We start from the raw sequence: 15849 nt of genomic DNA on the forward strand, positions 1-15849 counted from the left end.
TTTCCGGTTGCTGCACTTTCCATCCAGGCATTATTTCTCCGCATTCTGTCCCGGTACGAATATATCCGTCTCGGGATTTCGAAGCTCCCCACCGTACCTTGATGTTCGATCCTCCGTCCCTTCCTCCCTTTCATTTCGCTTGAGCATTTACTATCATAAAGGAAACGCTTGAAGGGTGGTTGAACTAGTCTGACATCTGACCTTAATCTTAATTCTCGACCTTTCTCGACTGTACCCTTACTCTCGTTTTTCCCCTTTTGGCGGTGCATGGAGGAGGCTTACGACTCCATCGCATCGGCGGATCTTGTCAATGCCGCTGTCAACGCGGAAAATGCCTGGTCAGCTGCCACCTTGGCATCTCTGGACAGCCTATTAATCAAGCCATCAATGCCAAAAGAGCTGCCACGCATCAAGAATATGGATCGCAACTCGAAAAAGCAGCATAAGCCCGCCAACACTACCCCTCCTCCACAGGCGCTTCGAATTGAGATTGCCCAGCTGGACGAAAGATTAGACAGCCTTCAGCAAAAAGCTCTCATTGGGAAATGGCATTTCCCAGAAATGTCTGACGCTGATATGAGGACCTGGCTGGCAAATTTCTGGAAACCGATCATAGGATATGTTCCGATTATATCTAGCCTTATGCGTGACTGGTACTGTTTTCATTTTCAAAACGCTGAAGATGCTGGAATCATCCAATGTCGGCCATGGGTTTACAAGCGCAACTTCCTTGCTTTGTATAAGTGGTACATAGGGTTCAACCCTTTGAAAAACACCCCGGTCAACAATCTTATCTGGGTAAAATGTCTGAATCTGCCTCTGGAACTATGGTCTAATGAAACTCTTGAGTTGATTGGTAATGCTATAGGTCGTTTTGTTTATGTTGACCCCTGGTGTCTGGGTGAACGGGACAAACGAATTGCCTGGATATTAATTCAGAGATCATATAAGGGTGGATTCCCAGATCATATCGAGATCAGCTGGAAGGATCAAACCATATCCCAAAGGCTAGATTTCTGGGGAATACCGTTCCGATGTGCTGCATGCAAAAAAACAGGTCATTTGGTTAAAAATTGCCCTAGTGCTAAATTATATGAACACAGGCGGATCAACAGAAAATCCTTTTTAAATGGCAATCAATCGTCGCCATCATCCCCTTTGAATGCCCATTCTCAAGGACGCCATCCTCCCCCCAATTGCCCGGTCACTGAACTCAACACAGGCATTCACGACTCTCCCTTTACTGAGCCCATAGAGGACCTCCCCGTCCCTTCTCCGCCCCCAATCATACAGAAGGATTTAATCTCTATCCACCAGTCAACGCCTTCAATCAGGAAAGATTTCTCAGTGGGATCTATCCCCATTCCCATCTCTTCCTCGTCTCCGCAGCCCCAGCAAGCTGGCAAGCTTTTAAACAAAGGGAAATCGCTATGTGTAGGCCCGTCTCCTCCAAATTCCCCGAATTCTGCTCCTGTCAATCTTTTTGACAGTGACCTCGATCTATTACTCAATCGAGACTCTCTCGAGCTTGAACCTCTCACAATCCATAAACCCGGCCCATGTATGCCTGTGATCAGTCCGGATTCGGCCAAAAATATTACTGTCCGGAAGAGAGGGAGAGGGGGCACTCGTCATTTCAGAGGCAGAACCATAGCATCAAATGAAGGAATCTGAAATCTGTCTCTTGTTGAGGTTCCCGTCCTTGATGATTCGATTTCTCAGCCCCTTGGAGCAAGCAAGGCTGCTTTAGCTCCCAAATGATCCCCATCATTTCTTTCAACATTCGGGGTCTGGGCGTGGACCCAAAATTCATCACGCTAAAAAGTTTCTTTCTCCATTCCAGGGCCGCAATCATTCTTATACAGGAAACGATGCACAAGAAGGAGGACTCTTTGTCATATTTTAGGAAAATGCTGCCCTCTTGGTTCATGGCTGCTACAGAGGCGAATGGGTTATCGGGAGGCATGATTACCCTCTGGGATCCGACCAGGGTCAGGGCAAAAGCTTACAAATGCCTTGCTGGGATTATCATATCAGCTTCAATTCGAGGAGTTGACTTTCCACTAAACATTCTCAATCTTTACGCTCCATATAAGTCTCGAACATCTTTCTGGAACAGGTGTTTTGCATCTGAACTTTTCAATTTAAACAATCTCATCATTGCGGGAGACTCAAATACTGTCTTATATTCAAATGAGGTTTGGGGACAGGGAAAGATAAACTATAGCCTGGCGGACCTCATCAACTCCGAGATGATCAACAGAAATATGATTGACATCATTCCTGCTAAGAAAAGGCCGACTTGGTCTAATGGAAGAATAGGAAACGCCTACATAGCCAAAAGGCTAGACAGAATGTTTATCCACTTTAGCCTCATTGATAAATTGGGCTTGCCGAAGCTGTCTGTGGAGAATGTCATGATCTCTGATCATCTTCCTATCCTTATAACATGGCCGGACAAGATCTTCAGAAGAGGTTACTCCTTTAAGTTTGACAACAACCTCCTTCTTGACCCCGCTTTTAATCTATTTATTCAGAATGCATGGAAAGAAATCAAGGACCGGGACAAACATTTTATTTTCACATCCTTCAGGGAAAAACTATCCGAGATTAGGGATATGGTGAAAAAATGGCAGTTTCAAAAGCACCAGGAGGACAAGGAGAACCTCAAAAGGATTCAACAGGAATTGGAGATTATGATGGCATCCACTGATTTCTCCACATGTTCCCTCGAAAGAAAACGCTGTATCAGAACCCTGGAAAATAAAAGATATTGTCTACTAAAACAGGAAGAAGCTAAATGGAGGCTCAAAAGCCGCGCCATATGGCTCCAACAGGGTGACAAAAACACAAAGTTCTTCCATAAGTTTGCCAATGCAAGGAGGGAGAGGAATTTTATATGGAAAATCAAGGACGAACAGGGCGTTGTTGCTATCTCACAAGAGGATATCACAAGGCATGCTGTATGTTTCTTCAAAAAGCAATACAACAGATCAAATGATATTGCTTTCAGTGATATAAGATGGGGCATAGATCTGATGCCAGTAATGTTTGATCAAGAAATGAATGAGGCTATGTTTCGCCCTGTTGATGAAAATGAGCTCCTCGCTGCCATGAAATCCTTTAAAAAGGATAAGGCCCCTGGGCCTGACGGATGGTCAATTGATTTCCTTATTCATTTTTTTGACCTTTTTAAAATGGACCTGCTCAGCATGGTGGAGGCCTCCAGACTCTCAGGCAACATCCACAGCTATTCCTCGTCCACTCTCATCGCTCTCATTCCCAAGAAGGACGAGCCCGAATCCTTCCTGGATTTCCGCCCTATCTCACTCTGCAACATCACTTTCAAGATTATCACAAAGATCATTGCACTAAGGATAAAGGGTACTCTGGCTTCATGTCTCTCTCCAAACCAGCACGCCTTTTTAAAGGGTCGAAACATTCATGACGCGGTGGCCACTACGCAAGAATGCCTCCACTCCATGTCTGTTCATTGCTCCAACGCAGCCATCATGAAAATTGATCTGCAGAAGGCTTTTGATGTTATAGACTGGGGATATCTTCAATGCCTCCTGGCCAAAATAGGACTGTCTCCTGCGGTCATTCGCTGGATAATGGGCTGTATTGAAAATGTCAATTATGCTATTCTGGTCAATGGTTGCCCCTCCCCCTTCTTCCAGGCAGAAAGGGGCCTTCGGCAAGGATGCCCTTTATCGCCCCTCCTTTTTATTCTGGCCATCGATGCCTTGAGCCTTCATATCAACCGTGCAGTGGCGTTGAAAGAATACATTCCGATCAGGATCTGCAAGAATATCAATATATCACACAACCTTTTCGTCGACGATGTCCTCTTATTTGCTATGTTATCAAAGGCTACATGGATGTGCATCAAATCTATCCTTGATAGATTTCACAAGGCTTCTGGGCTTGCCATCAACAAAGCCAAATCGTTTCTCTATCACAATGACTCCGATGAGGCACTGATATCTTGGATAACACAGCTTTTTGGAATACAATCCAAACCACTATCTGATGGCATCAAGTATCTCAGGTTTCGACTAAAGGCTCGATCCTACAGGAAGGGGGACTGGCGATGGCTTATCGACCGTTTCTACAGCAAGATTGCGCAGTGGAGCTTCCGTTCCCTTTCTCTGGGTGGCAGGGTTGTGCTCGTCAAATCGGTATTATCCCAGCTATCGGTATTTTGGGGTCACCTTTTTCTTCTCCCGGCCTGCATCATCCAAGCAATTAACAGGATCATCGCCAATTTTATTTGGGGAGCAAAGGCCGATCGGGGGAAAATCCATCTTGCCAAACTGGACCTCCTCACCTTGCCAAAAAATTTTGGTGGATGGGGCCTTCTGGACATAAAGCTCTTTGGGAATGCTCTTGTTTGTAAGTCCCTATGGAGGGGCATTTTTGGCACAAATCCCTGGAGTGAAATTATCCGCCAGAAATATCAAAAAGGTAGAGGCATTGAATATTGGTCCAGGTTTGATTCCATTGGCATTCAACAGGGTTCCGCCATATGGCTCAGTTTCAGAAGGATCCAGCGATTTTTTCTCAACAATCTCAAATGGAAAATTTACACAGGCAGAAAGATTCTCATTGGTCTAGACTCTCTCGCTGGCCTCAAGGGCAATCTACAGGTTCCTCCTCCGCTCCTTTTTTTTCTCCGCAGATCTGGCTTTTTCACATGGGATCGCATCATCAAGGAATGGCATGGACTCTCTCCCACGCTAAGGGATGCTCGCGACATCGGCCTCCCACAGGACCTGCTCCCTCTATGGAACAATCTCATATCCTCTCTCCATCTGGGTGGGTTAATGCGCTCTTCAAATGAAGATCATCTGGTCTGGTCTTTATCCCTCTCTTCCTCTCATGCAATTGTTAAGGATATATATTTGGATCTCATATCAAAATCAAACAAAATGAATGGTCAGCGTTTTCCAGTCTACTGGTGGAAGCTTGGTTGCCCCCTCAAAGTGACCTTATTCTCTTGGCTGGTATTCTTCAACAAAAATTTGTCTTGGGATTCTTTAAGGAAGCGATCTTGGCATGGGCCAAGCAGATGTGTCCTCTGCAAAATGGAGGAGGAATCAAACTTCCACTTATTCTTCAAATGCTCGGTCTCTCAACAAATCTGGTATGAACTTGCTCTGTTTCTTTCCTTTCCGCATCTTAACTTCATCTCTGTTGATGCAGCTTTTGCCTGGTGGGGACGACAAGAGGTTGTTCTACGTCCGATCCTTCCTATCACTATATGGTGCCTTTGGAAGTGGAGGAACCTCAAAATTTTCGAGGATTCTACTATCTCCTCCAAATATGTTCTCTCTTCTTTTTCTGCACTCTATCTACCAATATGCTGAATGGTGCTGTATGTTTGTCTTTCTATGTTTCCATTTTGTTCATTTTGATACTTGACGGTCCGATGGCGATCTCTTATAAATCCTTTGGCTATCTGTTTCATGATATGCTTTATACTCTATCGGCCATCTCCAGGAGTATTTCTATATGCAGATCTATCTGAATATTTTGTATATATACCCTCAATATAATATAATGATTTTCTTTCTGAAAAAGACTACTATTGAATTTATATACAATACACACAATTACTCTAATATCTAATATTAGAATTATACACAAACAAATATTTTGTTATTAAAATTATATAGAAATTTTAAAATGAAGGGGTGAGTCTTAAAAGACGCTGTATTAACCTGAAATTCACAATTTACATATATTTACAGAAGCGAGATTGAATTCGCAATGAATACATATTTACAGAAACGTGATTGTACAATATATGCTGTGAAGCAGCGGAACAAGATTAATCAACATATTAAAATTATATAGAAATGCCATCTCTAAATTTCAAATTTATATTGTAAAGAAACTTAACACAAGTGGTGGGCACCCTCCAAGAAATTGAGAGAGTGATTCGATGTATGGCTCAGGTACCAGGATAATTCCCCTCACAGTCACCTATGTAGGAAACTAGGAAAGGAAACTAGAGCTACCACTCGCAATCAAACGACTAGGCAGAATAGTCATGGGTTGGACTGGACTGCAGCTCACCGATACTTAAAAAATGGGCTATAGGAGCGAGTTTTTCCATGCAATGGGCTCACATAGTCAGAAATATTTATTAATTGAAAGTCGCGACTTCTGCCGATGCACAAAAAAATACTAATAAACAAATTCATACATGAGTGGTATGGATATTTATTAATATCACTAGAATGGACTTAAGCTCAATTCTCAGCACACTTGGTTTGAGAACATGGTGAGGGACTGCTGCTAGGTGCTCATGAAAAATAAGAATCACCGTTGAAACTAATACTTAACTTTATTTTTTAATTTACATGTTTTCGAATCTACTTATAGAAAGTTTCCTCAAAGTCATTATTAAATTGAATAAAAATATAAATCTATATTTATTCCACTTATACAAATTTTGCTCAAAATTATTATTAATTTGATTAAAAATTTCTAATTTCTCCAATATCATATATTAATAATTCAAAATTATATATAAATATAACTTCATCAAACAAAATCAATTTCTACCAAATTTTCATTATTTTTAGAAAAAAATTCTAGAAAAACATTTCACTTGTTCTAGTTGACCGAGAGACTCATTTTTACAGCCCAATATAACTCATTCTACAACCCAATATGATGTGTAGCCCGAAAGAATCATTCTACAGCCCAATATGATGTGTAGCCCTTTCTGTCTGTCATTAAAGTTGAATTTTTTCTTACATAGACCAAAATATTTTTTTTAAAATCTAAAAATAAAATAATTATACAAAACATATAAATAATGTCGCTCAGAAAAATTTGTAAGTGAAAAAATTGAATCTTTCTAGGCTCATGTTAAATCCTTATTTAAGATAGATCTATACTGATAGTTACATTCAATTTCAATTAGTTACAAGATCACATTTTGAATAAATTGCAATTAATTGTAATTAATTTCTACTAATTTACATCAATCAAATGAACTAGAAGTATTGGTCTTCATACAATTCCCTAAGTAAAAGGCATGCATTCGATTGAACATCCTTTCTCTAGTACACTACACGAGGTCTTCACAGAATTCCCTAGGTAAAGGGCATGCATTCGATTGAACATCCTTCTTCTCCAGTACACTACACGAGGTGATTTAAGTCCTTCCTCATTTCATTTTGTCGTCTCGAGAAATTCATGGAAAGAATACGGGGGTTCATAGGGGTGGATTGCATGACATTGGAAACAATAGATGCTTTTTATATGCGTTGGTAAACCAAAGATCCTGAGGTTGACAAGAGTCCAAATGTTCCAGGGTTCACATGAATCACACAATTCCAATGACTTACTCAAACATGTACCAATCACATTAGTAATGTTTTCGTGCAGTTGGATCAAAATCATGTTTAAAATCGAAGGGTTGTGAATGTTACATAAATGAAAATACTCTTTGTCACCATATAGGAATTTACAAAATTTTCATAAAATAGAGAATTATTTCTAAGAAAGAAACAAATTTGTCGTAAAAAATGGAAGTGTTGTCATAAATTAAAAATCAATGAAAGGTGACCATATGTCATCCAATAATAAAATAAAATAAATAAAACTAACCGTATGTTAAAATGGAATTTTACTTTATTTTACAATTCAAAATGTTTCTTTACAATTTATGATCTTTCTAGAGAAAATATCATCAATTACATTGTACTAGAGTTTCCCATCAAAGTTGCAAATTTTACACCAAAAGTTATGAATAAATGGGATTTGATGTTTGGCTCATTTTCATCTAATATGAAATTTGTGAAGTTATGATACAAATTTAGATTTGGAAAAATAGTCATCATAGTGTTCATGAATTAATATTATTTTATCTAGCTTATGTGATGTAATCTACTACCTGTATTTTTTCAAAATCTATCAAATATTTGTTATTGGAACTTCAAAGACCAGCTTTGAAGATTAAGAGGCAATGTGTAAGGACCTGCAGTCCTTGCGCGCACTCCGGCATGAAGTGCGATGACAAACGGAGGAAGGACGAGCTCAGACTACATATGCAATGAGGTTATGTTATAATGAATGCATAAAAGGAGGAGAGCGAGCTATTTATAGGCGTGGGGAGCTTGGAAGATCACCCACGGGGCCGACCTATGGAAGTAGTGAGGCCAACTCATGTTTAAGTGTATTTGCAATGGAGTTTGAGGGCGTGGGCAGGTCGGTTGGGCAGCCAAGACCTCGCCCTGCCACTCATATATATTGGTGGTGCGTGAGCTCATTTGGCACCATCGCTCAACACAAGGAACTCGCTCAACATGTGAAGAAGGTGCAGAACTAAGGTGTGGACGCAGCAAAGAAGGAAGGCGCAGTGTTGGTGATGCACCCGTTCTTGGGCAAGGCCGCACGAAGGTGAACGCACATCATGGTTTGGGTGAAGGGCGCGGGTAGAGGTTGCCCGCCGGTTGGAGAAGGGCGTGCATGGGTGTGGCGCCCAGGTTGTGCGAAGGAGCGCCCGACGGTGAAACGAAGGCGTGGGCGTCTAGTTTGTGCAACAACTTGGCATGGGTTCTTGGGTGACTCGAGTGAGCGCCCACCCGTCGTGCAAGTGTGACTTTTGGTGAAGTGTTGAGATTGTGAATGGAGGTGTGACTCGTGCAGAGGCACCCGTGTGTGGTGACTTGGTTACGACGAGGTGCGCCCAAGTTGGGCAAACAACACGATCGTGCAACGAGGTGAACGAAGGGTTGGTGAGTCATGTGGTGACCGTGCGGAGGCGTCGACGAGCTAGGCAACCGAGTTTGCTGAAGATTGTTGGCATTATGATACAAGTGTTGTCCTTGATGGCAAGATGACAGATTATAGTGTAGCAGGTTAGTAGCAAAGAATTGATGATCAGACTACAAAGAATGAAGAAAGAAGAGTATATACGCAGGTTATATGCAGGTTCACTATGTACCAAGTCGCGTATATACGCAAGTTCGCTATATACCAAGTAGGGTATACACGCAGGTTATACACGCAGCTTCACTATATACAAAGGCGCGTATACACGCGGGATTGCTGATCAAAAGTCACGTATGCGTATGCACACAATTTCATGCACAGAAAAGCGCGTACATGTCGGAAAGCTTATTTTTGGGTCCGTGGTATTTAGACCTATGGTTTTGGTCCTTGGTATTGCATCTGAAGTGTTGAACCCAGGTATTGGGTCCAACATATTAATTATTTATGGTTTTGTACCATGGTATTAAGTAAGGCCTAAGACTATAAAAGAAGGAGAAGATCATTAGGCAAGGAGAGGGAAAAAGTCTTGAATATCTGATGAAGGATGAGATCCAAGATGCAGGTTATGGGTTCATGATGCTTTGCGGTTGATGGAGAACAAGATCTAAGGATAGATCGGGATCTAATGGCTTGGAATGAATCATCTCTATACGGTTTGATCATGCTTATTCTAGATCTATATACTGACGCATGTAATGTTCTGTAAATGTTATGATATGGGTATGACTGACATTTGGAACATCTGCAAAGTTATGAGAAAATATTTTTAGATCTGTACGTGGGTTGGCTTTGGTGAAAGCACATATGTACGTGGTTTTGGTTCATCATAGTAGCGTATACATTATGATATATGATATTTGAAGTTGCAGTTGGATCTGGTTATTGCTGCAGAGTTCTAGTGTTTGTTCTGTGTTCCGGTGACTGCGTTGTTGACAGAGTTTCAATGCTTCAGTGATTCAAAGATTGATGATGCTAGTATTGATTGATTTTGTGCTTCAATGATATTGATGGGTCCAGTATGAAAATTGGATGAAATGTGGCCTTCAGATTATTGTGTTGTGCTTCAGGAGTATCCATTCTGAAAATGTATGAAACATGGTACCTGGAGGAAGAAAGAGAAGGTTGTAGCCTTCTGTAGGTCGGCACCTACGTACTAGTACATCAGCTAGTACAAGAGCTAAGGGGGTGGTATCTCCCTTCCAGTAGCAGCTAGAAAACGAGTAAAGATTGGAGCATTTCAGTAGGCCGGCACCTACGTACTAGTAAATGGATCGGCTAGTACAAGAGCTAAGGGGGTTGTAGCTCCCTTCCAGGAGAGTCTGGAGAATGAGAGAAGGTTGTAGCCTTCTGCAGGTAGAAGCCTGTGTACTGGTATAAGACTGCACCAGTACAGAAATATTGTAAAATGAAGTTTCTTATTAAAAGAAGATAGAGACGACTTGCAGTAGGTGGGTTTCACCCACATTGGGTTTCCACCTTATATCATGGTGTTCATGTGTGCTTCTTGTGTGTGATGATCTGTTCTGTTTTACTGCACTTGCTTACTGTTCATGTGGTTAATGAAGTTCTGATGCACTAACTAAAGATCAACATTTAATGGATTAACTGAATCATAAGTATTCTGGATATACGCTAGTTGCATTAGACACAGTTGCATATACATGCGGGTTCACTTAACTGAAGTAACATATATGAATCTTAATATGGAAATGAAAAAAAATTATTGATTTGATAATACTGATTCACCCCCCCCCCCCCCCCTCTCAGTATTATTTCCAACAATTGGTATCAGAGCAGGTCCTTTGGTTGAAGCTTGATCGCTTGAAGGAGATCCATAGAACAATGGGAAAGAAGCTCAAGAAGAAAGCACCTAAGAAGAAGAAGACATCTCAGAAAGACTATGACAGTGGGAGAATTGATTGGGGAATATGTGGAAGAAGCACTTCAGATTCAGAATCACTTCAGAATGAAGATGAACAAGAACTATCAGGTATGAATTTGTTATCCTCTGGTGATATAGTTATCTATCCATTTGAAGATGATGAAAGTGATAACGAAACAACTGAATTTGCTCTTATGGGTGAGCAAGAAAGATATCAAATAGAGGCAGAATTTAAAAGGCTTACAGACAAAATTAGAGATCAACAAGATTTGTTGAACAAAAGGGAAGGTGCCTTCAAAGAAGAATCTACCAAACTAAAAGCTCAACTAGAGGAAGGAAACAAGGTAAGGAAGCTATTCAAGGAAAAATGTCAAAAGTTGTAGGATGAAGTGACATCATTAAGAAATGAAGTAAATGAAAGGAGCACAACAATCAAGAAACTTAGAGAAAGATCCAGTTACTATGAAAGTCTTGAAGCTACGATCCTCTTGCTAAAAGAAGATCTTGAAGAATCAAAGAAGCAGAATAAAGAACTACTCCAAGCTCATGAAAAGCAAGAACATGAAGTTCTTGATCTAAGACATCAGTTGGAAGAAGGAAGAAATGTTGAAGAAAATATGAAGAAGTAGTATCTTGAAAAGGAAGAGCAACATTAGGTTGAGGTAAATATTCTAAAAGATAAATTAGAAGAAAAAGATAAGCTCTTACGATTTCAAGATAGTACTAAGATCTTGGATGATATTCTTAGTAGTCAAAGGTCTCCTGCTATTAAAGCTGGTCTTGGTTTTCATGAATCTGTTGAAAAAGAATCTAGTTCACAAAGCAAGACTGTTAGGATATTCCGACACATAGGATATAGTTAAGTTCAACTTGGTCTAGTATAGAGTTAGGTTAGAGTTAGGTAAAGTGTGTTTCTTTACCGTTGTACATTTTGTAACTTACAATCCGACGGTCACGATATGTAGTGATCCGACGGTTCACTCTCACCTCGGTATTACCGACACTTGATCCGTGGCTTGACACCCGATTGGTCCATGAGTTCTATTTAAAGCGCATGGAGGGTCATTGTTCGGGTGATCCGTGCATGAGAGAAGCTTATGTAAATTTTCATTCTTTGATTAATAAATTGCCTGTAGTACCCACGTTGGGACAGGCCGTGGACTGTTTCCCTCCTTGCACTCTGAGGGTTTTAACCACGTCAAAAATACTGGTGTATTGATTTGAGATCTGGTTGTGAGCGGTGTCCTTTTGGTATTCTTTCTGTGGAACTTACCCTGTAAATTCCTACATGGTATCAGAGCTATTTGAGGGCCGCGTCCGTTGGTGATCCAAATCTGAAGCCGGTAGAACTGCATGCGGCTGTCGTTTCCTAGATCTGTTGTTTCTGACTGCTTTCGGGCCGAGAGGACTGCTCTGTTGCGTTCGGAGCATCTGTTCCAGTGAGGAACCCCTTTCGTTTCACGCGAAAAGGTTTCCGGTAGCCCTAGTTGCGTCATTTTTCAGATCGGGAGGTATACAGTGTTTTTTTTGCAGTTTACTGTTATTTTCTCTCTGCTTATTTCGGTCTCATTTTATTTAGCCTTTTTTTTTAACCGAATCTATACCTTTCATTTCTGCGTATGCTCTTTGCCCTGCGACTCTGTGCGATCTGGGCAAATTAGAAACAGAAAGGAAGGATTTTTCTCATGCGTATGCTCTTTTCCCTGCACCTTAGTGTGATCTCGGAAAATCAGAAACATTGAGAAAAATATTTAGTTTTTCGGCTAAAGCTAACTTTGAGATTTTTTTTAAAATTTCTAGTTTTTTGGCTAAAGCTAACTTCGAGCCGCAAGGTTCGTTTTTCTTTGCATGTTCGTGTTGGGTTTTGTGTTTTGTGTTTTGTAGGGAAAAAGAGCTTTCTCAAGGCAAGCACGCAAACCAAGGCCCCCCCCCCTCTCTCTCTCTCTCTCTCAAATTTTTTGTATAGATCAATTGGTTCAAAGCTATTTTAAGAGAGTAGAGGTCTTGGGTTCAAGTCTCCATTTTGTGGGGGCGGATTTTTTCATTCCCGCACATTCGCGCACTTTGCCGGCAACGTCAACAATTTTTTTTTTCAAAAAGCCATAATTTCTTCATCCGGAAGCCTTTTTCAGAGCCGTTTTTTTTAAAACTGCCTATTTTTTCGAGATCTATCCGTTGGAACACTTACTTTCAGCATCTTCAGCTTCATTTTAAAAAAAAAATGGAAAGTCCATGCCAAGTCATTCTTGACAGCACTAACTACTTCCAATGGGTAGACTACATGGAAGATTTACTTAGAAGTAAAGGTCTCTTCAGAATAGCCACAGACCAAGAGAAGAAACCAAAAGATGAAGACAAGGTGGCAAAATGGGAAAATAGACAAGATCAAGCACGAGGTTTGATAGGGATGTCTATTTCTCCTGATCTTAGATTCCACATTGCAGGACTTGAGACTCCTCATGAAGCATTAGAAAAACTTGCTAAAGTTTTTGGGATTAAAAATATAATTAGAGCCCATCAACTTGAAAATGAGCTGCTTACTTTGGATCCTAATAATTTTTCTTGCATTGAAGATTTCTTGTCCAAATTCAAGACCCTTAGATATCTCTTGGAAGGTGTTAAAGTTAAGAAAGAAGATGGTAACCTTATTTATTCCATCCTTACTAAGTTGGGACCAGCCTACTCTGTATTTGTTTCCACTTTCCATTCTACAAGGGAAGCTTTCATTTGTCAAGGACAAGACCACAAGGCCCCTTCCTTTGACTCCTTTTGTGATTCCTTAATAAGAGAACAAGAAAAACTCTTACACCTTGGTCTTCTTAATCTTGGAAACTCTTCCACGAAAGCGTTAGCCGCCCAACAGCAACCAAATTCAAAGAATCCTAAGAAGTCATATCCTCAAAAGAATGGTCCTAAACCATCTCAGCCTCAAAATGAAAGATCATTTCAGCAAAATGATAAGACCAATAAAAACAAATGGAAGAAGACTGATAGACATTGTAACTTTTGTAATCGAGATGGCCACTTAGAATCTAAATGCTTTAAGAAGATGGAAGCCTTGGAAGCCGCAATGAAGAAACATAACATCCATGTGGAGCCTACTTCAACTTCAACTTCCGGAATGGCACTCTCTGCATGTCATTGTCAATCATCTCAGTCTGGTTATGCATTAAATGTATCTTCTTCTTCTTCTCATTCTCATGAGTGGCTCATTGATTCTGGAGCCTCTTGTCACATGGCCAAAAACCAAGCCATGTTTTCTTCTTTAAATGATTGTAACACCAAAAATATATATATTGGTGATGATAGATCTCTTAATGTTGTAGGGACTGGAACTGTTCATCTAGACAATGGTCAGTTTAATGATGTATTATGTGTTCCAACCTTATCCTGCAACCTTCTATCTGTCTATCAGATAACTCATTCAGGTGAAGGTAAAATTGTTGAATTTTCACCTCATGATGTTGTAATCAAGGATCTAAAAGATCCTAAATAGATTCTAGCTACTGGTCTTGCTAATGATTCCAAAAGGTTGTATAAGTTTCACAACTTTGGGTCATCCACTCTTCCCTCAGTATTTGTTGCTCATAATGATGAAGTGAGCAAACTTTGGCATGAGCGATTTGGTCACTTAAACTATCGCTCCCTTCAGCATCTATGTAAAGAAAATATGGTGACAGGTCTTCCTATGGTATCTTGCAGAGATGGTGTTTGTTCCGGATGTGTACTCGGAAAACATCATCGGGACAGTTTTGACAAACGTGCCTCTTGGCATGCCTCAGCCCCTTTACAGCTTGTGCACAGTGATTTATGTGGTCCTCTTCCTGTTGCTTCATTCAGTGGCTGCAAGTACTTCTTAACTTTCATTGATGATTTCTCCAGACGCACTTGGGTATACTTCTTAAAACTCAAGAGCGAAGTATTTAACACTTTTTTGGCCTTCAAAGCCTTTGTTGAAAAACAATCTGGACATCAAATCCTTAAGCTAAGAACTAATAATGGTGGAGAATATGTTAAAAACACATTCATCAACTTTTGCACCGAAAATGGAATTCAAATGCAACATACTGTTCCATACACTCCACAACAAAATGGTGTAGCTGAAAGGAAAAATCGCACCTTAAAGGAAATGGCTAATTGTATGCTGCAATCTAAAGGACTCAGTCTTAGTTTTTGGGCCGAAGCAATTAATTGTGCAAATTATATAATCAATCGCACTCCTACTAAGGTTCTAGAGAATATCACTCCAGAAGAAGCCTGGAGTTCCATTAAACCAGATGTAAGTCACTTTCGTGTGTTTGGAAGTGAAGCATGGGCCCATATTCCAGATGAAAAGCGTAAAGCTTTAGAACCTAAGAGTGAGAAATGTACTTTTGTTGGATATTCTGAAGATGTAAAAGGTTATAGACTTATTCCATTTAAGTCCAAAAATGTTATCATTAGAAGAGATGTAAAATTTGATGAAAATAAATCGGCCTGCGAGCCTAGTCCGACGGATGTGCCACCTCTTCCTACCTCTTCTATTTTTGAAAACATTTCTTCTTCAGATGATGAAAGCGAGGATGATAATCCTCCCCCACCTTCTCAGGATCCTCAACTTCCAAGATGGGTCCGTGCTACTCGGGATGCAGCAGGTGATCTTGCCGGTGATCCTACAGATCAGCGACGTACACGTTCTCAGTTTGAAAGAGCCTCTTCTTTACTGGCTCAAGCTCCAGTAAATCATGATCCTGACACTTTTGCAGAAGCTTCAGGCCATCCACATTGGGAAGCAGCTATGAATGAAGAATATCATTCATTAATGACAAATGATACATGGGATCTTGTTCCTCTACCAAAGGGACGCAAACTTGTTAGATGTAAATGGGTTTACAGAACCAAGTATGGACCAGATGGGAAAGTTGATAAACATAAAGCTCGTCTCGTTGCTAAGGGCTTTTCACAGGTCGAAGGCATTGACTACACTGAAACCTTCTCCCCCGTTGCCAAAATGAACTCTATCCGCCTTGTTCTTTCCCTTGCTGCCTCTTTAAAATGGGAAGTCCATCAGATGGATGTTAAATCTGCCTTCTTGCATGGGGACTTGCAGGAAGAAATCTATATGGAACAACCCATTGGCTTCATACAAACAGACTCCAGCCTTGTTTGTCGACTTAAGAAATCCCTTTATGGCC

This window comes from Pinus tabuliformis, chromosome 1_1 (assembly GCF_031772625.1).
Source record: "Pinus tabuliformis cultivar Carrire ecotype Pingquan chromosome 1_1, CPIR1, whole genome shotgun sequence".
Classification (NCBI taxonomy): domain Eukaryota; kingdom Viridiplantae; phylum Streptophyta; class Pinopsida; order Pinales; family Pinaceae; genus Pinus; species Pinus tabuliformis.